General features: G+C 42.0%; 1 long non-coding RNA gene across 1 annotated transcript in view; it reads left to right on the top strand.

Annotated features, from left to right (window-relative positions):
* The first annotated feature begins 7,480 nt into the window (after positions 1 to 7,480).
* Positions 7,481 to 27,512, top strand: part of LOC130355662 (uncharacterized) — an 80,751-nt gene continuing 60,719 nt past the window's right edge. The window contains exons 1-3 of the long non-coding RNA XR_008888616.1: positions 7,481 to 7,543; positions 9,150 to 9,287; positions 11,294 to 11,361. This is a non-coding gene — a long non-coding RNA (uncharacterized LOC130355662). The remainder of the gene's footprint in view (positions 7,544 to 9,149; positions 9,288 to 11,293; positions 11,362 to 27,512) is intronic.

The following is a 27,512-nucleotide window of genomic DNA, read 5'->3' as shown; positions in this document are numbered from 1 at the left end:
AACATATCATAAAACATCACCAGTTTTTTTATGGACCAAAATATTAATGACCTTTTCTGGTCGCAGAAATATATTTCAGAAGAATAGGGCAATTGTATAAATTTACTGCATGGGTATTCACCCTTAGAATGTTTTTAGGAAGACATCTTGTAGTACAGTGGTCTTCAAACTGTGGAAACTATCTTAGTGTTGTACTAGAGCAGTGGTCTCCAAACTGTGGACCTCCAGATGTTGCAAAACCCTAACTTTCAGCATGCGCAGACAGCCATTGCTGAGAATTATAGTTTTGCAACACCTAAAAAGTCTACAGCTTGAAGACCACTGCTCTAGGATAACTCTAATATAGTATCCCACAAAAAGATCACCAGGAATCAAAGACAGTGTTGATAGTCTGATGGTGCGTCAACGCATTGCCATTTCAGGCAACAATCAATTCTGATGTCTATTGGAGAATCATGCAGGAGAAGGTCCAGACGGGCAGTATTACCTCTAGATTTATTTGCTTGGGGCAATTTTTTGGTACATAGCGGCATTCTCTCTACTTGGTATACTGTTAGCAATTTATATTGGACTAAGACATTGGATAGGTTTACCTATTACATTACTTTTTCTTTGTTGACACTTTATGGGGAGTTGTATTTATTGTAATATATTACTATCTGTTGTTAGGAGATACATATGTTCTATTACATGTGATTTTAACCTTGTTCTGACTTACTGCAGGGGTCCCGGCACTGGGGACCCCTGCAATCTCTCTGCTGCACCCGCATTCGTTTAGAGTGTTGGGTGCAGCGCCGGAGGCTCATGACGTCAGGCCCCCTCCCATAGACTTGGATTGAGGGGGCATGGCCGTGACATCACGAGCCTCCACCCTACATCACCAGTCATCTGGCACAGAGTGAAGTTCGCTCCATGCACCAGATGTCCGGTGTGCCGCAGCCAAGATCTCAGGGGGTCTCCACGGTGGGAACCCCGTGATCAGACATATTATCTCCTATCCTTTGAATAGGGGATAAGATATCTAGGGACGACGTACCCCTTTAAGGTCTGGTCGAGACACCTCCAACTAGTGTGTTTTGGTGTTTTTAAATGCTTTTAATTTTTCCTGTGGAGTATTGTTTTTTTTCTAAAGAAAAATTAAACAGGATTTCCCATTTTTTGCCAACTTTTTTCTTCTGTTGGTGTATGGTTATTTCCTGCCATTTTTTTGTATGTTGGGTGGTGCCCACTCCATTTCTTGTACAGCACAGTCAGGCATCAGGACAAGAATCTATAGCACAGGAGCAAGTCTACCTATGAATGGCTAAGGAATCAAGTCTGGACTTTATTGAGACACCATTAATGAATTTACACCTCCATTCCCTCCACTAATGAGTTCATAGAATTGTCCTATAATGAGTCCATAGCACCATTCTATGATGTGTTTATAGCACCATCCTCTAATGAGTCCATAGCACCATCCTCTAATGAGTCCATAGCACCATCCTCTAATGAGCCTATGGCGCTATGCCAAAATGTGTCCATAGCATTATCCCATAATGAGTTCATAGCACCATTCTAAGATGCCTCCATAACATCATCCCATGAGTGTATATCACCATTCTAAAATGAGTCCATGATAGCACTATCCTATAATGAGACAAAAAACACTATCTTATAATAAGCCAATAGCACCAACTAACATGTCATTACTCCAGAATGATATTCTCCATAGACTCCCTGACCATTTGGCCAGGATGACTCAATACAGCATGGCTAAGCCATGAATTCTCCAATAATAAAAATATTGCATTAAACACGATCTACGTTAGCATTATCTAACAGGATGACCATATACAGTGTTAAGTTACAGAGATATAGAGTAACCTATTCTAAAACAAGACACCTCACTATATATTATACTTACAATAGGTACACATTACTGTATATTTATATCACTGGGGACCAGAACTGACATGTAATATAAGTTAGTAGTATATTCATCTTCCGTTACGATACCTAAAATGCCATAAGGTGTAAAGTACGTCACATGTAATAAAGCAATGCAGGTAATGTATTTTACAGTAATGACATTTTCCATGGTCACAGCCAGTCACGCACAAGAGTTGACAAGATTTACAGTTTGTGTGGTCCTGTGCACTAAGGCGAAGACGGTCCCATAAATATTCAGCAGATGGTGTGACTTATTCAAAGAAGAAGCTTGGTTACTTTGTTTCTTTGCCAGATAAAGAGTTTTTTCATGCATACAGAAAATCCTACTGCTTTAAAGGGAAACCATGAAAGACAAGAATGTTTCATTTTCTTTTAAACACTTTGGGTTCTTCCTTAGTCCTTAATGATTCTAAGCATAGCCAGATATGTTCTAAGCACTTGACACTCCCAGATCTTTATTCTGTATAGTGACAGCATTTTCTTCAGAAGTCCATTTGTGGATCCAGCAACATGAACACTGTTGTATCTTCTACTCTTAAAGGGGTACTCCAGTACTAGACCTCTTATCCCCTTTCCACAGGATAGGAGATTAGTGTCTCATCGTAGGGGGTCCAGCTGCTGTGACTCCTGCGATCTTCTGCCCAGCACGCTGTATCTCTGTCTCATGGACATGAATGGAGGGGGCGTGTTGACCATGGCCGCTCCAAAGCCTAATATAGCCAGCATCCTGAACATAATGGGGTGCCAGGCCGGAGATTGCAGAGATCCCAGCGGTAGACCCCCCACGATCCTGTGGAGAGAGAATAATATGTCTAGTACTGGAGTACTGCTTTAAGGTGTGTTTACACTGAGTAATTTGAGGCAGAAACAAAGATTTCCACCTCAAGATTCCGCCTCAAAATGAACCTAAAATCTTCCTGGAATCCAAGCTCCATTGATTCCAATAAGAAATTTGATTAGCATTTCCTCTTAAATATTTGACATGTCAATTCTTTGATGAGGATTCCATGTGGCATTATGCCCTTGCACTACGAAATTCTCCTTCAAATCTGCTTTGTAAGGAATCAACAGTGTTATACAGGGATTTTGGGTCTCTTTTAGACACTGTCCTACACATGTTTTTGGGCTATTGGTGAAGTACAGGTTTGGACAGAATTAGTTCAGTCAGAGTTTACGTATCTCTAGTGTGAGCATACCCTTAGGCCAGTGTACACTGTGAATCTGCTTTGCAGCAGCCTTCTGTTGCTGTTAATGGAATCCCGCAGCGGAATTTCCCCTGCTGAATTAGGTTCATTCTTTTGGCAGAATCAAGAGTGGACAGCATTGCCGGCAATGGGGACAGTACAAATCCGCTTAGTGATGTCGCCGGCGCCATCTGCAAAGTCCAGACCAAAATTCTCAGTGTGAACTCTTAAAGGTAGATATTTCATGAGTATTGTATTGAATGGAATCAGTGGCATACCTACCATGGTGGCTGGGCACATGAATTATATGGGGCATTGAGGGGGCCTGGCCTGGAAATGCTTTCGCTGCTCATCATGACAGGGCCTATTCACAATACAGAATTTCCACAAGATAATTCTGCACAGATTCCCCTTGCAGCATACTCCTATTGATCTCAAGTTCATATTTCAGATGTTCCGTAGCCAAACTTCCAATGCAGAATTGGATTTCACCAGAAGACTGAATATGTTCAATCTCCTGGCGGAATCCACCAGAGAAGTCCCAGTAGTGAATGGGACGGCACAGATTGCTGCGGACATTGGGGGAGATTTATCAAAACCTGCCCAGAGGAAAAGTGACCCAGTTGCCCATAGCAACCAATCAGATTGCTTCTTTCATTTTTAACAAGGCCTCTGCAAAATGAAATAAGTGATCTGATTGGTTGCTATGGGCAACTTTTCCTCTGGACAGGTTTTGATAAATCTCCCCCATTGAGTGCTGATTCTGGAGGGAGCTGCTGTAAGCAGAATCTGCCCTTAATTTCCTTGTTGCAATCTCCGTAGTGTGAACTGGGCATTGTGGTGTCTACCTGCAGCTATTACTACTACTCACTGCATACAGATTTGTATAACTCTCATAAGCTTAATACTAGCTGTAAAATCCATCTACTGTTAGCAGGAATTGGACACAAACACTTGTTAAATTGCAGCACATTTGGCAGTATTGTTGTAGGGGGTGGGACCAGTTCTAAAATGTGCTCTGGGGCTCTATTTTTTTGTTGTATGCCCATAGTTTGAAAAGTTCTCCAGGCATTTATATTGATGAGACAATTATAGCACAGGTTTTACACACACACACTTTGTGCATAGTATATAACTAATTGACAATGTAGTAAAATAACACAAAGCACCACCAAGGTTAATTAAAAAAACTAAAAAAGAAAGAATATCTTTGGTTAAAAAAAATCTAAAATTAGATGTGCTTACAACCAGAAGGAATAGAGTTTACTCTCATTTCATAGAAATAACACGGTCACGGGGGCACGTATTTCCTTCTCCGTGGACATTCTTGTTACATTTCACACTAAATTCAATAAAGTATGTAGTCGAAGACAACCTGTAAGTGAAGAGTGAAGAGCTTATTATGCTGTATCTTACAGAGGTGAATCTAGCCCCTCTGCTGCCTAAGATAGAAAGGTGTATGTGTGTGTGTGTGTATATATATATATATATAGCATTAGGTTAACCTAAATAATAAAACACATACAGATGTATTTTTTAATACATCTTTTTTTATTTTATATATATATATATATATATATATATATACAAGCAAAAAGAAAAATAGCCAGCACAACAACCTAATACACGGGTGCACACTGCTGTGGCAGATACAGAGTATACAAAAAAGAGGATTGCAGCAGCACACATTGGTCAAAAAATTGAGGCTCTTAGCGCACTTTTTTGATCAAAAACGTGTCCCCCATCCACCACGGGGAGGTGGCCTCATTTAGGATGGGACCCTAACACACATTCTGAGCCTAACACTCAGATACCAACTCACCTCTGCTGGGCATATAGCCTCTGACTGGGTGACATGCTGGATCCATTCTTTTTGCTTGTATTATTTACTACACAGGGGGAATGGCACCCTCTTTAGCTGTGCACCCCTCCCCCTTTCTCCCAGGTGGTGTTTTAAATTGTATATGGATCCAGCATGTCACCCAGTCAGAGGCTATATGCCCAGCAGAGGTGAGTTGGTATCTGAGTGTTAGGCTCAGAATGTGTGTTAGGGTCCCATCCTAAATGAGGCCACCTCCCCGTGGTGGATGGGGCACACGTTTTTGATCACATTTTTTGACCAATGTGTGCTGCTGCAATCTTCTTTTTTTGTATAATATATATATATATATACACACACATATATATATATATATATATATATATATATATATATGTATATACATACTGTATATCTTCCCTATATCTAGGTAACAGGCAATTTACCACATAATACTACATAACTCTAAATAGTAGTCATACAGTTGCCAAATAATGTTAACATACAAATAACCTACACATATATATATAGCATAAAATCATACTGTTTATTGACCAAACCCTGTATACCAAGTCCAATATTACCCATAATACAACATATACAAGGACCAAATTATACCACCACACCATGACCATTGCACACAGACCAACAGTATCTATAATACCAGTACACTAGTGCCAAATAATACTGGTGCACCACACCTTTAGTGGGAAAAAAAGAACCTGTACACAGACTGATATTTCCCCTATACAATCACCCATATAGAGGTTGATACCAGCAGTATACAGGATCTGTATATACAATATAAGTGATTATACACAGTGGGGGATATTTATCAAAACCTGTGCAGAGAAAAGTTGCCCAGTTGCCCATAGCAACCAATTAGCTCACTTCTTTCATTTTTTTTTAAAGAGACCTCTGAAAAATGAAAGAAGTGATCTGATTGGTTGCTATGGGCAACTGGGCAATTTTTCCTCTGCACATTTTTTAATAAATCTCCCCCAGTGACCATATAGAGGTAGATACCAGATGTACACAGGGTCTGTATATATAATCTAAGTGGTTACAGTTACATTAGGTGACTCACGGGTAACATTTTCTCAGATCGCAGTTGTCCTGTTTCCTTTTCTTCTCCATTTGGCTCGATCCACCATAACAAATTATCTTCAGCATCTGTAGGACAAATATCTTAGGCTCTGCATTTTTCCAGCACCCTCTCTACATCTACACAATGATGGAGATTCATCAAAACTTGTGCAGAGAAAATGTTGACCAGTTGCCCAAACCAATTAATCTGATGGCTTCTTTCATTTTTTTAAAAGGCCTCTGAATAATCAAAGAAGACATCTGATTGGTTGCTATAGGCAACTGATCAACTTTCCTCTGCACAGGTCTGGGTGAATCTCCCCCATTGGGAGAGATTCATCAAGACCTGTGCTGAGGAAAAGTTGTCCTCATCTATAGGCCCCCAAAATATAATATTGCCCTTCTTGGTGTCCCGTACAGTATATGTGAGTAGGTTACCAGGTCCCCCATTAAGTAGGTATATCCCCCACAGCAGGTAGACAGTTCCCACATTGGGTAGGTATTTTCCACTGTAGGCACATAGGGGGAGATTTATCAAAACCTGTGTAGAGGAAAAGTTGTCCAGTTGCCCATAGCAACCAATCAGATCACTTCTTTAATTTTTCAGAGGCCTTGTTAAAAATTAAAGAAGTGATCTGATTGGTTGCTATTGGCAACTGGGCAACTTTTTCTCAGCACAGGTTTTGATAACTCTCCCCCATAGTTCCCCAATATGAAGATATGTCCCCCAGTAGGCAGGTAGTATGCCCCCAACAGTTAGGTTGTTCCCTTATTAGGTAGCTCTCAACACCCCCCCCCCCCCAAGTAGGTAAGGTAAGTCCTCAGTTAGGTAGGTCCTCCCCAATAAGTAGGTACATGTATGTCCTTATATAGGTAAATCCCCCTCCCTCCAGTAGGTAGCTATGTCCTCAGGATAGCCCCCAGTAGGTAGGAATGTCCTTGGTATGTAGCCTCCCCCAGTATATAGGTATGTCTCTAGGTAGTTAGTTGGATGAAATTATAGAACAATGTTGAGTGGAGTACACTGTGAATGAAGCATAGGATTGGCATATAATACTTACTAGGTCTTCAGCAGCTTATTTGTCTGTCTCTCTTCCTCTATCTTGCTCCCATCTCCATAGAATTCTATGGACATTATGTAACTGATCCCTCAGTGAACTGATAGCTCAACTCATGTGTCAACATTTACTTTTAGCATTTTAAAGAGTAATGATGAGTTAAGGAAGGGGGAGCCTTATAAGTAGAAAAAGATGTATTTTTCTATGATAAGATGTATTACAAAGTTTCTGATATTTGATTGTACTTTTGATTTATGCAATGTTTGTTGAAACGTTTGTCAGAATTTTAGAATTCTGTTTAATGTTTTGTGTTGTTGATTCTTATTTACACTATTGCTGTTTTTAGCCTTGTTGCAATGTTTTTAGCGATGGTTTTGACCAGTCACTTTTACTGTTTCTCAGATGTGAACGAATGCCAATTTTTTGTCAGAAGCTATTTTAATGAAGATACACAGTTAAAAAATGTAAGAGTATCAAAGTATGATTTAAATTAAGACAAAAACCTTCAAACAATGTAGAATTTGTTTATTATATCATTATATAGTGATGTGTACAAAAACATACCAAAACTGAATTTTGATGTTCTGGAAGTCAGCTATGTAATTACACGCCTATGCCCAGAAGCTGCTCGCCGCACAGTCAGACTCTATTATCAGGAACTATTTTGACTAGTTTAAAAAAAGTATTGAGATATCCACAGACAACTGCTGTCAGTAGTGACAGGTATATTATAAAACCTGTACATCCTGTGATACAAGATGACTGGATTTTAGTTTAAATATTGATATAGAGACTCACAATCTAAAATATTATACACAAAAGTATAAAGTAGCACAGTTGCCCATAGCAACCAATCAAAAAGCAATCTGATTGGTTGTTATGGGCAACTGCACCACTCTTCCTCTACACAGGTTTTGATAAATCTCCCTCATAGTGTGGCAGCCCAAAGGGAGGACAGGTGGTACAAGGGAGGAAGCCTTGTCGCACGGTCCGGATCTTAGTGGTCACAATGGCTTGAGGGCTTCCACAGAGACCCAAAGCTTTATAAGCTGGCTCAGTGATAGGGTGGTTGCACTAAAGATGGTGGTACTGCAATTCCCTTTAGTGGGGTGCAAAACTGAATATTCCTCACTTTTCTTTATCCCAGTAACAGACCAGGAATAGTTAGGAATATACCTTGGACAAAAAAGTCTTAGAGGCATCAACCCAAAGTTGGCTCTGGATTCTAAGCAATAGCTGGCATTTTGTCAAGCTGTCATTAACTATCCTCTTCTGGTTACTTCTTAACAGACCAGAGAGGTTAGCTCTTCCTTCCTCTCAACAGAGAACCTAGATTCCAACTCCCTAAATTTCTCAGTAGAGAGGCTGGACCAAAGCAAGCTCCTACCTTTTATGGTAAATTTTCCTAATTGTGCATATAAGTATTAACCCTTCACTGCTCACAACCATACCCAACACAGTACAGTTTCCACATCATAAACAGTATAAAAGTATACAATACCTGGTATTGCAGAATGTCCAGGATTTACGGACACTTGGTAACCCTACTAAACATTTAATATTTCTGATGGTTTCAGATGGTAAACTGGAAAATGGAGGTGTTTTAGAACAGAAAGGTGCCCCTGTAATTTAATTCTATTTATTTAATTATTTATAGGCATCAGATTTTCCTGTTATAGAGCTCCAAAACCTATTGACTTCTCTTAGACAAGCAAACAGATTAACCAGAACAGTAAAACCAATGACGGGTGAAGTAAATAATATTTATTATCTCATGGCAGTGGCACCTGTAAAGGGTAGGATATGTTAGGCAGCAAACAGACAGTCAGTTTTTGAGGTTGATGCCTTGGAAGCAGGCAAAGTGGACAATAAAGCTCTGACAAGGACCAAATTATAATAGCTACATGACTGGATCAGATCATTTCCAAAATGAACATATTAAAAGTAGCAAAAAAAAGAACAAAAAGAAAAAGGTCATAAAGCTGCAAATGAAACACGTTTCATTTGCTATTTTATGTTCTTTTTCTTTTTGGTCCATTTTTTGATAGTTTTAATATGTTTCTATTAAAGATTTGTAACCTGTGAGCTGGAGAACCTCTATTCTCCCTCCCGTTGAAGTGTCTATGCTGAGACTCAGCTGAGGTGTATCTACCCCGGCTCCCAGAAAATCCCTCCCTGCACTTTAACCCGACTGGAAACTCCAAAGCGGTGAGCTGACTCTCCTTTTTTTATTTTGTTTACTTCTGGTGTGTTCCTAGTATTGGTTAGTACCTATTAAAAGTACTCCAAGGAATGAAGGAACTGGCGACAACATCATGGCCACCCAAGGCTGACTGATGCAGATGGTGAGAGAAGGCTAGCCGGTCTGGTCTGAACCCACAGAACAGCTACTGTGGTGCAAATTTCTGATAGGATATAGCGGTGATAGATATGATGTATGTGTGATATATCATTTAGTGCCACGATCAGGGCAGTACAGCTAGTACTGTTACCTCAGCAATGTGTTTACAGGCATAAGAGGGGTGTGCAGAGGAGGGATCTGTAGTGTCCAAGTACCAATGGCCCAGCTGCTATCCTTCAGAAGTTATCATGTGGCTGAGAGAAAAAGTTTTTGCAAACTGTATAAATCTGTATAGGATACAGGAAGATTATTTGCTAATGTATTTATTTGCATTGCATAACATATGTTGCATGCACTGAGGTAAAACAGAAGTGTCCCTTAACCCCTATAAGCCCTCTCCAGTACCTTGTAGATGTAGGGCACTGCATTCAGATGCTATGCCCATGGGCTTTTTCGAATGCCTCAATATTTAAAAAATAAACTTTAATGATTACTCCACGCCACCCGATAAGTAGTCAGGGGAGCAGAGTTGCAGCACATGTAGTCACATTGCCCTTGCCTTCTTTCCAGCACTCATGCTTCATTGACATTCTGGATACTGGGCATTGCATGCTCTGTGCTCAGTGTGTCAGTCAAGATTGAGTGGCTGGGAGAAGGGCAAGGACGGAGTGACTTAAGAAGCTGCAGATCTGCCCCCATGTCTACTTAACTGAAGGCGGGAAGCAGTAATTATTGTTGATTTTTTTTTTCCATAGTGCGGCACAACAGAACACCAACTGGTCCTGATGGGTCCCATTGACTTTAAATTGGATTGGTCAGGTTTCCATCTGGTGTCTGATATTATTTAGGAGCAGAGAGATACAAGCTAATGGAGTTCCCCTGAATAGAGCTTGATGCTGATGTGAAACCGAGCTAGGTATGAGTGTTATGGGTCAGAACCAGGTGTCAGAGTTATATGTGATATTTGACTCTGACATCTGACTATGTCATAATGTAAATGCTGTACTGATGATTCATGTGCTTTTACATTATGTGCCCAGCCATGTACATTGCTAACCTAGGGAAGAGATGGTACCAGGATGCATTATAAAAAGACAAGCTGCCCTAGGCCATGTGATGCTCTGAGCAATATACTACTGGAAAACCTTGAGTGCAGGTATTCATGTGGATGTAACTTTGACAAATACCACCTTCCTAAACATTGATGTAGACTAGGTTCTCCTACTTCATGGCAGAGGTATTCCCTAATGGCAGTGTCCTTTTTCAGTGTCTTAATTTGGCTTCCAAAAGCCCCAGATGTCAATCCGATCGAATCTCTGCGGGATGTGCTGGAAAAACAAGTCCACTCCAATGGGGCCACACCTGACAGGATCTACTGCTGATGTCTTGGTAACAGATACCACAGTACATTTGGGGGTCTTGTGGAGTCCATATCTCAATATGGACCTACACAAAATTAGGTGGTTTTCATGTTATGGCTGATCAGTGTATATTTATATGATATAACGTTATAACATTATTTCCTGGTGCCATAGACCACAAAGGCCACTGACCGGCTGTTGTGGTCATACTGGTACACAGGCATGTCATTGCTGAAGCCATGTAATTGCTGAAGAGCAATTGTTTTTATGTTATTTAGCCATAGTTCTGGCCTTTGACCAATATTTCTTTGATCTCAGAAAACCCCTTTAATTCAATAACAAATGCATATACAGAGAGTGAATTCCTCCAAAGTCAAACAGAAAGAAACCAATCATTTCCCTTGGTTTCTTGTTTACCGCAATGAGAAGTGGTTTCTTGGTACAAGGAGCCCCCTCCCCTAAGTGGGCCTACTAGAATACGAGGTGGTCATATGTGAACATTTTTTTCAAAGGTCTCCCTGACATCTCTACACCTTACTGAATCAAAACAGGAGATGCCAACACTATTCCGCAGCCTCAAGTAAGACATTTGTTCTAGTATCTCTCCTTTGAATTTATTGTGAAAAGTTTTCTCCTGCACTCATTATCACCCATTGCACTATGTATAACCTGCCGAGATGTGTTGGGAAAGGCAACTGCCCTGAGCGCACTCCAGGCAAAAAACTGTTTGTTACCTGTCACCTTTGACTGAGAAACTGAAATAAAATAGGAAAAAAAAAACACCTCCACCAAAGGTGTTTCGCTAGTATATTAGTTTTTTAGTTTAGTTATAATATTTCGTTTTTTAGAATTAGAATTTAAAGTATATATGTGTGTGTGTGTGTGTGTGTGTGTAGATATGAAATATTATCGCCTGCAGTAATAGCCCATGCTGTAGTTTTAGGAATTTATTGCACTTTTAGGGTGGCTTTTTAGGGCTCTTAGTATTAATTTATCTTTCTCTGCTATAGTGAAATTTTTTTTTTTTTTTTAAAGTACAAATCTTTTTTATTATTGCATTAAAATATTACAGAGAATAAAAAATGGCCCAGATTTATCAAACGGTGTGAGAGAAAAAGTGGAGGGATTTTCCCACAGCAGCCAAATCACAGATCAGCTAATGAGCCCTGGTAAAGAGAAACCTGAGCTGTGATTGGCTGCTGTGGGGAAATCACTCCACTTTGGTAAATCTGGGTCAATATGTATAAAACATTAAAGGAGTACTCCATAATCGAAAAATTGTCCTCAATACTGCCGGCAGTAAAAAAAAATAAAGAGGTACATACCTTCCTTCGCTCCCACGGTGCCTCCGGTAACCCACTCCGGTCTCCACCGCGATCCTCTTCCTGGTTGCCGGTGGTCAATCACCGGCTGCAGCGAAGTCCCGACTCGGCCGGCAATACTTTCAGCTTACATTTTCTTTATGCAAATTGTAATATATGAACTAAAACTGCAATATTACATTTATTTTTATTAAGGACATAAATTGTCCTTAAATGGATTGTCCATCATGGTCTAGAGGTGTCCTTTAACAATACACAAAGGATTCTTAGCAATCTAATCTTTGGAGAACAGGGGAAATCAACATTGTTGTCCCACCATTACAAGTTATCACTTAGCCAGATGTAATTCTGTGACAACCCCTTTAAGCATTACACAGTGCACATTCACAGTGCACAGAACAAGCCCTACTGAGCCAGATGTTCTATGTTACCACTCTGGCCAAGAGATGAGGATCCTAATATTACTTTACAAATTCTAAAGAGGGTATCGCAAAATTGATTTTCTTAACCAGACATCTCCTTTAACTTCTTCTCGTCACAGCCAGGGGTCAAGTCCTGGAAAAAAAAAGTGCAGGAACTCAAGATTACTACTCAAGGGCAGAACTCTTGCTAATAGGAATGGTGTTCCTGCTGTGGAAAAAGTGCAGGAACCCAGATCTTATGCGTTCCTGCAGGACTTGAGCCCTGGTCACAGCAATTAACATTTTCATTTTTTTCCTCCATGCCTTCTAAGATCTATGACATTTTAATGTTTCCATTAAAAGACCAATGTGAGGGAGGTTTAATTTATTTATTTATTGTGTTGGACAAGTGATACTTTTTACACATTTCATTTTACCATATAATGTACTCTAAAAAATATATAAATATATTGTGGGGTGAAACCCAATTGCTCAATTTTGTGAAGCTTAAAGCAAATGTTTCCTGATTGGAGGCAGATACTAAAACATGTTATTTTTCTAACCTGCTTCCATTTTCTGAATATATTTATTTATTTATACATTATTATGTGGGATGCCTATTTGATTGAGCTGTTTTAACAGCATTTAGTGACATGGGCCATAGACATCTATATACAATCCCGTTTTGATGAATTGGAGACAGCAATGGGCATTCTCTCTGACCTTTTCAGAGGTCATTCTACAGAGAAGAGGGGGACTAATCTCTGCTGTAAATGTTGGTGGATCTAGTGTTATCTCTCTACTGGTATCACCTTTCACTGTGCCCCTGTCTGTGGTGAGAAAAAAGGCATTGTGGAAAATTATCTGTACAGAACAGGAAGTCTCAGTTTAGTTTTAGATCTAGTGGCGACAGAAAAGTGGAAATAGCAAGATTCCAGAATTATTATAAAATATAGATAGCAAAATGAAACATTTAAAATTAAATAGGGTTAACATAAAAAACTAATTGAAAAATTCAAATTTAAACTTCAAAAGGGGTATTCCAGCTTTATACATCATACATCTTATCCTCTATGCCTTGGATAGGGGATAAGATGTATGATCGCATGGGTCCTGCTGCTGGGGACTCCCGTAATCTCGATGCAGCCACCAGCATTTTGTGCTGGACACTGCCTCCGAATCAGGAACGTGATGTCTCGGGGACGTGACGTGATGTCACGCCACGCCCCTCCATTCATGTCTATGGGAGGGGGCATGGTGGCCATCACACCCGCACTCATAGACATGAACCGAGGGGCATGGTGTGATATCACTAGGGGGCACAGAATGCCGATGGCTGCGCAGAGATCGTGGGGGTCCCCAGCGGCAGGACACCTGTGATCATACATCTTATCCCCTATACAAAGCATAGGGGATAAGATGTATAAAAGACAGAATACCCCTTTAAGCCTTGAAACATTTTACACTATAAATTTCTCATCGCTAAATAATGTCCTATCACTATCTATAGGTGAAATTGTTATGGAGTTCTATAACAAGGAAGGCTAAAGATTTCTTGAATATAATGGTATCACCGCCAAATACTAAAAGAACTTCAGGTGGCATGTTATCAATAATATCAATTGTATTGTATTCCCTGGTTGAACTTGATGGACATATGTCTTTTTTCGACCGTACTAACTATATTTTGACCTGAACATGTTTCTAGAAAATATTATATGCATAGGGATGAGCGAATCGAATCTGACGATTCCTAATTCATTACGAATTTCAGGAAAAATTCGATTTGCAGCAAATGTGAATATCGCCACGAATCGCTTCATTAAATTCCATTTAGTGCAGTCCAGGCTCCAGGCCATCTAAAATGGCGGATTCACATGTGAGGACCTAGGGCAAGGAATCCTGGGAAGGCGGATAGGTAGGGTGACCCTTAATCCCATGCAGCCTATCAGCAGCCAGACACCCCTGTGAGGTTACAGCCCTACATAATCGGCGGCCATCTTGCGGCCAGTCATGTCAGCCTTTTATTGCAGAGAGAGAGAGAGAGGGACAGACAGCAGTATGTGTTGCACAGAAAAGCATTTTTATAGCAGCGATTCACCTCCTAGTCACATCAGCGTTCTGTTGCAGAGAGAGAGGGACAGAGAGCATAGAGCGATGATGATGAAGCCAATCGCACTTTGGAGCTGGGTGCAGAAGGGGATTCATCATCATCAAGAGAAGAGGGTTGCAGGTTGCCCTTGAGGCAGCAGCTGAGCCAGCAAGGTGATAGCATGGTTGGCAGTCAGCATGGTGGCAGAAGTGGAAAGTCTGGAACCAAACGTTCCGGGGGTAGACCCCCTGCTTTGCTACATTCCCGAGAAGTTGTGGAACCGGGGTTCCTTGAATTGGTGGCAGTAGCAGTCAATCAGTGCAGACTGTATGTGGGAAAATCAGCTACTTAGCGGTGTGGCAGTTTTTCATCAAGCATCCGAAGGATGTTAACCTGGCCACATGCAAGATGTGTGGGCAGAAGGTGAAGCGTTGGCACCACAGTCCTGCATCTACATAAGCAGCATCACCATAAAGCAGCCTGGGAGAACCGTGGCTCCAATGTGGCGGTCCAGCATGCTGCATCACCCGGTGGCACGCCGCTCCCTGTTTCAGCCAGCTAAAGATCCACCACCTCAACCGTCTTACCCATACCCATCTTCTGTCGCTCCAGATGCTCCTGCTCCTCCTACTTCGAATCAGTCATTCCTCCAGCAATCCATCGGCGAAGCCATGTCCAAGAGACAACAGTATGCGCCCACTCATCCAACGACGCAGAAGCTGAATGTACTCCTGTCCAAGTTGCTGGTGGTGCAGTCCCTCCCTTTTCAAGTGGTGGACTCTTTCAGAGAACTGATGGCTTGTGCCGAGCCGAGTTGGAGAGTCCCAAGCCGTCATTTCTTTGCGAAGAAGGCAGTGCCAGCCCTGCACAATTTTGTGGAATAGAAGGTGGGACAATCCTTGAGTCTGTCGGTGTGTACCAAAGTGCACGGCAGCACTGATGTATGGAGCTGTAACTACGTCAGGGACAATACATATCCTTTACGGCCCACTGGGTGAATGTGGTTCCTGCACAGCCACAACAGCAACTTGGACAGGTCACGCCGATTCCACCTCCACACTCTCAGGCCGTTGGTCCTGCGACAGTGTGCGACTCCGCCGCCTCATCCTCCACCGTGTCCTCAGCCTCCACTGCACAAACAAGTCTCAGTGCCCCTCTAGCATACCATGTGTGCAGGGCACGGCTGCGTCACACTGTTCTTCACATGGTTTGCCTTGGCAAACGGAGTCGCACAGGAACTGCTAAAAGTCATTCATCAAGAAATCGAATCATGGCTTACTACATGAAAATTGGAAATGGGAACCATGGTGACCAACAACGGGAAGAACAGCTTGTCTGTGCTGTGTCAAGGAAGCCTGAGACGTGCCCTGCATAGCATACGTGTGCAATCTGGTTGTCAAGGGGTTCCTGAAGTTTTCCCCCCATCTGCTAGACATCCTAACAATGGGAAGGAAACTTTGGATGCACTTCAGCCACTCGTACACTGCAAAGCACACCCTCCTTGAGTTGCAGCATCAGGACAGCATCCCCCCAACATAGGCTGATTTGCGACATTTCCACACATTGGAATGCCACCCTCCATATGTTGGACCGACTATAAAAACAGAGAAAAGCCATCACCGATTTCTTAATGATCCAAGTGGATAGGGGGACTCCCCTGTGTAACTTCAATGTCAACCAGTGGCATCTCATTCGTAACACCTGCCGTTTGCTCAGGAAGCCATATTATTAGTCAGTCGCCAAGATTACTAAATGAACAACGTCATTCCACTGCTTCATCTACTACAACACATATTGGAAACAGTGGCTGGTCAGGGCACTGGAGACATGGCACCTACATCTCACGGGCACATGAGCTCTGTGGGGGCTGAACTGGAGAAGGAGGGGGAGGGACACAGTGGAGCATAGTTTAGGTTTCACAAGATGGGCGATTTTTCTAGTCATCTGACAGGAGAGGAGGAGCAGGAGTAGCTAGAGGAGCTAGAGGGTTATGAGACAGAGGACCCAGACACACCGTGGCAGTATGCAGTGGAGATGGAGGCAGGTAGTCCCTGCAGTCACTTGCACAAATGGCACGATGCATGCTCACTTGCTTGCGTAGTGACCACTGAATTGTCACCATTCGGCAGCGGGATGACTTCTGGCTCTCCACCTTATTGGACCCTCACTACCGGCACAAAATGGGGGCCTTTTTTACACCCACTGAAAGGGAGGACAAAGGGACCTACTACAGTGACATCCTAAGTAGTCAGTTGCCTATCTGCGCCATCGTCCATCCTCTCACAGGTCTGATCCAGGGGGGCCCTCTGCGCTCACCTTCCAATGCCATGGCTGCTGTAGAGGGGTGGGGTGGCAAGAGCAGTACCAGCTCCATCAGCAGCAGCCTGAGTCTACAGTCGCTGAAGAGTACCTTTCTTCACCTGCAGAGTGAAGCAACTCATCAGTAGCAGGTAGACCTGGAGTAGGATCTGAACCAGCAGGTGATGGCAGACCTTGACATGCCAACACACCTTGAAGATGCGCTGGACTTGTGGGCAGAGAAACTTGATTTGTGGCCACAACTAGCAGAGTTTGCCCTGGAAAAGCTGTCCTGCCCAGCCAGTAGTGTGCCATCAGAGCGGGTGTTTAGTGTGGCGGGGCCATAGTAACCCCAAGGAGAACTCGTCTGTCCATGAAAAATGTGGAGAGACTGACCTTTGTGAAGACGAATCAGGCATGGATCAGTCAGGATTTCCACCCACCAATGCCTGATGCATCAGAGTAGATTGACCATGGTGCCACATCAACACTTCACAAATATAGATAGTGCTAAACATATTTAAGGCGCTGCTCCCCAGCTACAGACATTCCTCCGCATCAGACCACAAGTAAGTATTGAGGATATGCATTACGTTAAGCTTAACATTTAGCAATATGCTTAGGATAAAATATATGTACCCCAATTTTTTTTTTAATTAAACAAAATGAAAGGTGTGAATTAGGGTTACACCTGTGAAGCCATGCACCTATAGCAGCCAACTTGGGTGGGGCTTGTAGCCTCTCTCTCTCCTCCCATTGTATGTGTGCTCAGTCACGCTGGAGGGAACTGGGAGCAGGCTGCATGTCGGCCTAGTGCTGCTGTAATTGCCCACTGGTTTTTGCTTTTCACACACAGGTAGGTTAGCGTTAGGTCCCGTGCCATCTGAGAAACCTTGGCGTTGGTGTGCGGGCTCTGGTGTGTCCTTCATATAAGGATACACTGGCGAATGTCTCAATTTTAACATCAGTGTTGAGGGATAGCCAATGTCATTGTATACATCGCCCCTAGCAACGGACTACAAGGGCAGGATCTGCTCCCCCAGTATAAATGCACAACCGCATTTGGGGTTGAGCACCTCCAGCCTTTTGAGACCATGTTTTTTTGTTGTTGTTTCACCATATGTTCTCCTCATGCTGCCACAAACTCCATGCTGTGTCATTCAGCCACTATATGGTCTCCCCATGCTGCTGCCAATTCCAGGCTGTGTCATTCAGCCACTATATGCTGCCGCCAACTCCAGGCTGTGTCATTCAGCCACTATGGGGGACATTTATCAATGGTTGCTTATGTATTCCTTTTTTTAGTAATTTTTTTTTTTACAATTTTTTTTTATTATGTGCGACTTATTTATCAACTGCTTTCAGCCTGTTGATAAATTTCGTTCAATTAAGCACTTTTTCTTTTTTTTTGCTTTGGTAGTGGCTATTCCTGCTCCATGTCTGAGCTGGAGTAAATTTAGTAGCTTTTTTCATGCAATGCGACTTTTTTGCGGCTTTCGCACTTGATAAATCTCTGACCACTGCAAGTCAAAAATCATTTTTTGCTTTGGTAAGCAAGATTTGTTTTTTTTTTTTTTTTTGCTTAGGACACTGAACAAGCAAAAAGTTGCAGCAAAAAGAGCGACTAGGCGCACGTGCGACTTTTTTGCGACAATTTTAAGCAAAAAAAAACTACTAAATGCTTTGATAAATGTCCCCCTATATGTTCTCCTCATGCTGCCGCCACCTCCACGCTGTGTCATGCAGCCATTATATGGTCTCCTCATGCTACCGCCACCTCTACATTGTGTCATTCAGCCACTATATGGTCTGGTCATACTGATGCCACCTCCAGGCTCTGTCATTGTGCCGCTCTGCGACAGTGATTCTAATAGCGACATCTCTGATCGGCATGTCATACTGAATAAGGGTGCGTTCACACTGCGGAATCTCCGCGAGCGGAGATTCCGCCTGGCGGCCGCCGCCGGGGGTGCTTCGGTGCTAGGGCCACGGGGCACTGAGCCGTCACCATTAACTGCTATGCAGTGCTCGCAGAATCCGCGGAAAGAATGAACATGTTCTTTCTTTGCGCGGAACAATTTCAGCGGCGGAATTGTCCACCGCTGAAATTCCGCAGTGTGAATGGGTCTTGCGGAGACCCATTCACACTAATGTTAAGTTCACACAGTGGAATTCCGTAGTTTGAACGCACCCTAACAGTATCATTTCACTAACCAAGCACACACTTTATGCATGTTACAGCAAGGCAAAGTGTTCTATACCCCTATTTAGGCTCTCTGTGGGCCAGAAATAGCCGTTGTTAATAGCGATTTGCCACAAAAAAATTCGGACTGAAACTAATTTTGGGGGGAAATTCTGCAAATCGGCCGAATCAAATTTGTCAAAAATGTGCCCATCTATAATTATAGGCATACCGAACATCTTTGTTCTACCGCATAAGGTTGCCTTAGCAATTCAGAGGGCATTAAACTGTATGCAATAGAAAAAGGAAATTGAAAGCAAATGGTTGTCAAAGGATATTCCTGTGGTATTTGGATAGAAAAAGCATTTGTGTAATATTCTTCTATAAAAAATGGCAACATTACATAAAAACATTTATAAATATAAAAGAGATACTTTTATGAATTTGTGGAAACCGTGGGTTCACCCTGTAAGTGTTGAACAAAGATCTGTATTTGTGAATTTATTTGTACTTTATTTTACTGAATTGAGGTGAATTATCATTAGGACTTTATATATATATATATATATATATATATATATATATATATATATATATATATATTTTATTGCTTCTTTTTACCTTCACTAAACAGGGTGATTTGAAGTGGGCGTGGAGTAGTTGGGACATCATGTGTTTTATGCTATTTGAGTACAACTTGAGTTTATTGTAAACTAATAATAAAAAAAAAGAAAAAGAAAATAACTGTATGGTTTATACTAGAATATGACATATCATGAGAATAAGTAAACATATGCTTCAATACCAACTGCAAATACAAAGAAATCCACAATCCTTTATATGTACAGCCTCCAGAATGAGAAGATAATTCCCCTGTGACATCAACTCATATGTCTCTAATGCAAATTAAGGGAAACATTTGAAAATAATATCTTATAAACAAGATATAAAGTGAAACAATATAAAACTACTTATATGCATGCAATGCTTTCAAGACAAAGAACATTGTTAAGGGACAAATTACAAGTGCATTTCAGCCACACAAATCATTTAAAGGGGTACTCCCATGGAAAACTTTTTTTTATTTTTTTTATTTTTTTATCAACTGGTGCCAGAAAGTTAAACAGATTTGTAAATTACTTCTATTAAAAAATCTTAATCTTTCCAGTACTTTTTAGGGGCTGTATATCACAGAGGAAATGATTTTCTTTTTAGAACACAGAGCTCTCTGCTGACATCACGAGCACAGTGCTCTCTGCTGACATCTCTGTCCATTTTAGGAACTGTCCAGGGCAGCATATATTTGCTATGGGGATTTCCTCCTACTCTGGAGAGTTCTTAAAATGGACAGATATGTCAGCAGAGAGCACTTTGCTCATGATGTCAGCAGAGAGCTCTGTGTTCCAAAAAGAAAAAATTTCCTCTGTAGTATTCAGCAGCTAATAAGTACTGGAAGGATTAAGATTTTTTAACAGAAGTAATTTACAAATCTGTTTAACTTTCTGGCACCAGTTGATTTAAAAAAAAAAAGTTTTCCATAGGAGTACCCCTTTAACTCAAATCTGAGATAAAATAAAACTCAAATCCTATCAGGTGGGAAATATCAAAGCTAAATATTTAAATATTTATTTATATTTTTTTGTATGCAAGATAACAGGTGGTTTCTAGACTTTCTTAAAAGATTTAGGGTACAATGTAGTCTGTGCTTTAGACTCCACCCATCTAGAAGACCACACCCACAGTCTTGTATGGCTTTATAAATATTTTTCGGGTCCTAGAAAAGAAATCAGAACAGTTTATGGGCCTCATAACCGCTAACACCCTCTGCAGCTCTTCTCTCTTAAAGGGGTACTGCAGCAAAAAATAACTTATCCCCTATCCACAGGATAAGTGCCATGTGGCAGGAGGTCTGACCGCTGGGCCCCCTCCCCCTGTGATCTCCTGAATGGGCCCTGGGTCTCTTTGCAAGGGCACGCACTCCATTTATTCTCTATAGGAGTGCTGAATAGTCCTTTGCATTTCCAGCGCACCCATAAAAGTGAATGTAGAGAGTGCCAACCCCAGTATCCACTCCGCTCAGAGAGGCGGAGCCCGTTCAGGAGATTGTGGGGGTTTTCATTGGTCGGACCCCCACAATCTATCCTGAGAATAGGCAATAAGTTACTTTTTGCTACAGTAAATTAAAGTGTACTTTTCATTTATAATAAATAAATTTGTGCTAATACCCCTTTCCAATCAGGAGAATGAGCAGAAAGAAGTGTGCAGTAGAGCACTTTATCCCCCACACCCCTGGCTTGCAGTGACTTCATCATGTGGCCCTATTATAGGTCAATGGGGTCATCCTGTGAAGAAGGATGGAGATCTCTGAAAGCTGGAAGGTGAAGCATGCTACTGCTCGCTTTCTTCCCTCTTGTTCTAATGCTTCTGGGGGGGGGGGGGGGTCACAAAAGTTTTTTGGCTTTTTTATACAATTGACAGGTACACTTTAAGGCCCCCATTCACATTAGACATAGGTTAATGGTTGATTTTCAAGAAACTCCAGCTGCAGCTTAGGCCCTATCCTGTGGAATACTGTAAACGTTCATCTCTACATCCTGCAGAATTGTGAATACAGCTCTTGAGTAATATAAATTAGTAAAAGGTATATATGAAGTTTCTTAGCCTTTTATCTACATTCATTCTGTATAAAAACGATTAAATCTTCTCCTTCAAGAATCTAATGTTGAATGGTTCTCCCCAAAATGTGTTTGAGGGTGGGCTGAGAGAGGAGTCCCAATGAATTTAACCCCCCTCCCTGCCCTATAATTGGATAACATCTATTACTGTAATAGAAGGAACTGGGATGTAGCTATAAGAGGTGCCAAGGAAGCAGTCTACCCAGCCCTAGAGCATGAGGGACCCAAAGGCTCTTCTCCGTCCCTAAAAGTTATTAGTACAGTGACCCCCCGACCTACGATGGCCCCGACATACGATAATTTCAACATGCGATGGCCTCTCAGAGGCCATTGCATGTTGAAGGCAGCATCAACATACAATGCTTTTGTATGTCGGGACCATCACATAAACGGCTATCCGGCAGCGCAGACTGCTTCAGCTGTCACCGGATAGCCGTTTACAGTGCCTCGTGTGGTCCGCTGACGATCACTTACCTGTCCTCGGGGCTCCGGCGCATCCTCTTCTGGATCCCCTGTATCGTTGGCGCTCTCCATCGTCATCATCATGTCGCTGCACACAGCGTCCCGTCATCCAATGGGAGCGGCGTGCATAGCGACGTGATGGCGGCGACTGAGAGCGCGGGTGCCAGGGAAACAGAGGCCTTGCCGGAGCGTCGGGGACACCTCGGGGACGCGGCGACAGCGATGGAGGGCAACATCCCGGGCAGCGGTGACGAGCGGTGAATGTCCGGAGTGGCGGGGACAGGTGAGTACAACTTCCTATACCAGTGGTCTTCAACCTGCGGACCTCCGGATGTTGCAAAACTACAACACCTAGCATGCCCGGACAGCCAATGGCTGTCTGGGCATGCTGAGTGTTGTAGTTTTGCAACATCTGGAGGTCCGCAGGTTGTAGACCACTGTCCTATACTTTACATTGCACGAATCCCTCAGCATGCGATGGTTTCAACAAACGATGGTCCATTTGGAACGGATTACCACCGTATGTTGAGGGACCACTGTATTAGTAATAGATCTTGCATTGAAGCCCAGCAGATGAAAAAGAATACTGATATCCCCACTTTCCCAATATATTAGTGGGGTCCACTAATATCAGATTTTCCTTAGTGGTAAATAGACACGTAACCCCCTGTACTGGCTGAAAAATGAAATGTGAAATCTTCTAGACTCTGCCTTCTGCCTCCCCCCTTTAATGCATCATTTTTCTATTAATATCATTCTTTTCTGCGGCTCATGTAGTATATTTTAATAGGTCGTGTTTACACAGCTCTAATGTATTCCTGTCCTGCCAGAAATATGTGTAAATATGAAAGCCGTCTCATCTCGGTGATCTATATGGTGGCGTCTGCAGTTTACGGTTCCCTGGTAAATACATTTCTGTACCCACCATGTCTCCAGCCCCCCCATTTTGCTGCATTGTGACCTGACAGAGGTATACCTTGTATTCTTTGCATAATTTACATGAAAAATAGTCCAGTGGTTTCACTTTATTTCTTCAATTCATGATCTTACAGAGGCAAAAGGCCCCGTAAAGTGGGAGATTTAGAGGGCACTATCTGTCAGCGTATTATAGTGTGTCGTCTGCTTCTGCAGCCATACAATCACTGTGAGGTGTGAATCTTGTTCTGCGGCAGATAACGACCGGCTGTACGCAGCGCTCCACAATCTCTGTTTATCTTTAATAAGGATACGTTGTATCTCTTCTGCCTTCATTATGCAGATTATTACTTTTATTAAAATCTTACTCTGCAGAGAGCCGCGGCTTTTATTATTTTTGCTATATTTAAAATCCACTCTCCGGGCTTGTATAATTACCGTGTCTGTAATACGGAAACAAGATCGCTATATAAATATGAAGCTTCAATCTGATCTCCCGCTCATGTTTCAGCTTTAGCCGGTTGTTTCTCTAGAAATATCTCAATACATTTTAGAGAATTGTTATAGCTACGTGCCCTATTTTTGGTATTGAGGGGGTAGACGTATTTGAACAAAGGGATACTTGAACCAGCACATACAAAGCTGTAAAAAAAAAAAAAAAAAAAAAGTTTTCTTTATTAGAAATCTTTAAAAGTTCAATACAAAAGAAAACAACAACATCCTTAGACATGAAGACATTATAAAAGACACAGGAGAAACAGCACCTATGATGGACTAACGCATTTCAGACTGGTATAGCCCTTACTCATAGCTTTTGGGGGTAAATGTAATATGGCTGTGGTATAATAGTGTAAATAGGAATAACTGATCAGCCATAACATTAAGATGTTATCAGGATTAGAAAAACTAGCTGAGCAGATTTCTTCAGAAAAAACAGCACCACACCTGTCCACAGATTGTGTGTGGTATTGCAGCTCAGTTCTATTAAAGTGAAGGAGCCAAACTGTAATGCCACACAAAACCTCAGGTCCAGTGTGGGGCTGTTCTTGAAAGAAATTCTCTCTTTTTATTTTATTCTGATAACACCTTTTAAACCACTGACAGGTGAAGTAAATAACATTTATTTTGTAATTACCAATGGTAAGAGGTGCATAAAGGCAGCCAAATACTTTGAATAACAGTTAGCCAAACATTTATGGGGCCTGCAGTTATCTCTCTCACCTTCTACGAATGGATATTCAAAATGGCCAATTGTTTAGGTTTTTTTCAATGGAGAGTGGAGAGGTAAGCCACAACCAAGCAGCTCTGGCACCGGCTTACCATTACCAGATCAAAAGGGTCAGGTGGTAAAAATCCAACATACTCAACATCTGTTGGGGTAGAGATGGAAGGCCACCATACACTTTAGACCCTACCTGCGCCGCTGATCTCCTCTGTCTCCATCGATGATCGGCGGTCCCCACGCCATCTTCTCCCCCCGTTCTGCCCAACATCCAGAGGTGGGCAGAGCAGGGGGGGTGGGGGGCTCAGGGTTTCCATGGCAACCCCCTGTCGTGCACTGCCATTGGTCAGAACTCATTTCTGATTAATGGCAGGGGATAGGAGGAGATCACAGCACTGCAACCTCGCTCCTATCCCTCAGGAGGATCGGGGCTGTCACTGACAGCTCCGATCATCCCTATTTTCCGGGTGATCGGGTCACCAGAGACCCGATCAGCCCGGAATAGGAGAAAATCGCATGTCTGAATTGACATGCGATTTTGTCCGATCGCCGACATGGGGGGGTCTCAGGATCCCCCTCGGCGATGTGCCGGGATGCCTGCTGAATGATTTCAGCAGGTATCCCGGTCCGGTCCCCAACCGGCTAGCGGCGGGGACCGGAATTCCCACGGGCGTAACCATACGCCCTACGTCCTTAAGGACTCGGGATGCAGGGCGTATGCATACGCCCCACGTCCTGAACAGGTTAAAGGGGTACTCCGGTAGAAAACTTTTTTTTTATTTTTTTTATCAACTGGTCCCAGAAAGTTAAACAGATTTGTAAATCACTTCTATTAATAAATCTTTACCCTTCCAATGCTTTTTAGCAGCTATATGCTACAGAGGAAATTGGAAATTCTTTTCTTTTTGAATTTCTTTTTTGTTTTGTCAACAGTGCTCTCTGCTGACACCTCTGTCCGTGTCAGGAACTGTCCAGAGCAGCATAGGTTTGGAATGGGGATTTTCTTCTGCTTTTGACAGTTCCTGATACAGGCATCAGTTGTCAGCAGAGAGCACTGTGGACAAGACAAAAAAGAAATTCAAAAAGAAAATCATTTCCTCTGTAGCATACAGGTGCTAAAAAGTACTGGAAGGGTGAAGATTTTTTAATAGAAGTCTTTTACAAATCTGTTTAACTTTCTGGCACCAGTTGATTTAAAAAAAAGTGTACCCCTTTAAAGTACCACCAAAGTACCCCTTTAAAGGGGTTATCCACCAAAAGGTGATTTTAGTACATACCTGGCAGGCAGTAATGGACATGCTTAGGAAGGATCTGCACTTGTCTTGGGGCTAAATGGCTATGTTGATGAGATTACCATAATACTGTGGCTAGCTTTTTGTGAACTGGCTTTTTCTTTTTGAGTTTTCTTCTTTTGCCTACAAATCCCATAATTCCATTTTCCTCCCTCCCACACATGAGCCGCCCCACCCATTGAAACATAAATAAGCTGCATCCATTCAAAAGACCTTTCAATCAGGGTTTTCAATCAGGGTGCCTCCAGCTGTTGCATTAGTTGCAGATTGATCTCTCTCTCACCAAGTGATCCCTCCACCCATTGAAGCAGACAGGCTCCCTGTAATCAGCTGACTAGTGAGTCAGGTCTCGGCCGCATTGCAACCTGGGAAAAATCTGAGACATCAGTAATTTTGTATGCTGTTAAAAATAAATATTGTGGTGAAAATCACATAAGAATTGTGAGAAAACAGTCACACACAGGTAAAGACACTATATTTAGAACTACACTATCTTTACTGCATAGCCAAATGAAAAAAAAATCCTGGAATACCCCTTTAAGGGGTTAAAGGTAATGTGTCACCTAGATTTTTTCCTGATTAGAGGCCGATACTGATACCTGTTCTTTTTTGTAATCTATTTCTATTTTCAGATTGTAATTTTTTTTATTTCACTTTTTTGTACATAATTATGGGGGCTGCCATCTCGCATGAGCTGTTTATAACAGCATTTAGTGATATGCCTTACAGTAGACATTTTTAGACTTCATTATACAGGGGGGCGGGGTGGGGGTTGATCTCTGCTGTGATTGGGGGTGGATCCAGTGTTATATATCTACTGAACAGGAAGTCTCAGTTTAGTTTAAATCCTAGTGACTAGAATGGATATTGCAAGATTTCAGGATTATTATAAAATATAGATCACAAAATGGAAAATTAAAATGGAAAAGAAAAAAAAAATCACCAAAAATACTTTAAAAAAATATATTTAACAAAAAAACCTGATTTAAATAATAGTTAATTTTTTGATAACATTTTCCTTTTAAATGTGGCAGATTCTTTTACACTAAAAAAAAAAGCAGTGCATAGAGTTTTGTCACTTTTGTGCACTTTCTAGGATGCCAAATCCTGTTGCTACTCCTCAAAATGGTAATCATTTGTTACAGATTGTCCAAAGCCACTGCTTCTTTACTTTACAGGCACAAAACCTATTACTATTCTTAAAAGGGATCATTTTTGGATCACTTGGAAGAAGCCGATTAATACCTTCTTTAATACCTCTGTGTGGCTATAAATACCAGCAGGCATATGCCTCCAAATGTGGCCGTTAATTTTATAAAGTTAGTGCATTGCAGGCACTGGATGGATGGGAGACATGCTGAGGCGGGGGACACTAGATGGATGGTGGACATGCTGTGGGGGGGGGGGGGGACACTGAATGGATGGGGACATGCTGTGGGGGGGGGCACTGGATAGATGGGGAACATGCTGTGTGTGGGGGGGGGGGACACTGGATGGATGGGGAACATGCTGAGGGGTGGGCGGGGTACATTGACCCTTAGCACTAGGGCCCACAAGATTTAAGCTACACCCTGAGCGGTAGCCCTCATTATTTGGGCTGGTTAAAATGCATGTGTTCCAGGGCAGATGAAACAAATTCTGAATTATACCCCAAATATTTAAGGGGGCCCTTGGGGATTTAATAGGTGTTTTCCAATTATAAAAGTCCTGTCTACTTTAACCTGTCTACTATGTTGTAGCGGTTTGTGACACTTTTCTACAATATGACAATGTCTTCTACCCTACACCATTTTGCCCAGTATGTGTGTGTAATATTTGAGATTGTTGAGCGCTGTCCTGAAAGGACATTAATTGCTGCTGATAAGGGGTT

This window comes from Hyla sarda, chromosome 1, assembly GCF_029499605.1.
Source record: "Hyla sarda isolate aHylSar1 chromosome 1, aHylSar1.hap1, whole genome shotgun sequence".
Classification (NCBI taxonomy): domain Eukaryota; kingdom Metazoa; phylum Chordata; class Amphibia; order Anura; family Hylidae; genus Hyla; species Hyla sarda.
The sequence above is the reverse complement of the archived record's forward strand: the minus strand, read 5'-3'. Positions and strand labels throughout refer to the sequence as shown.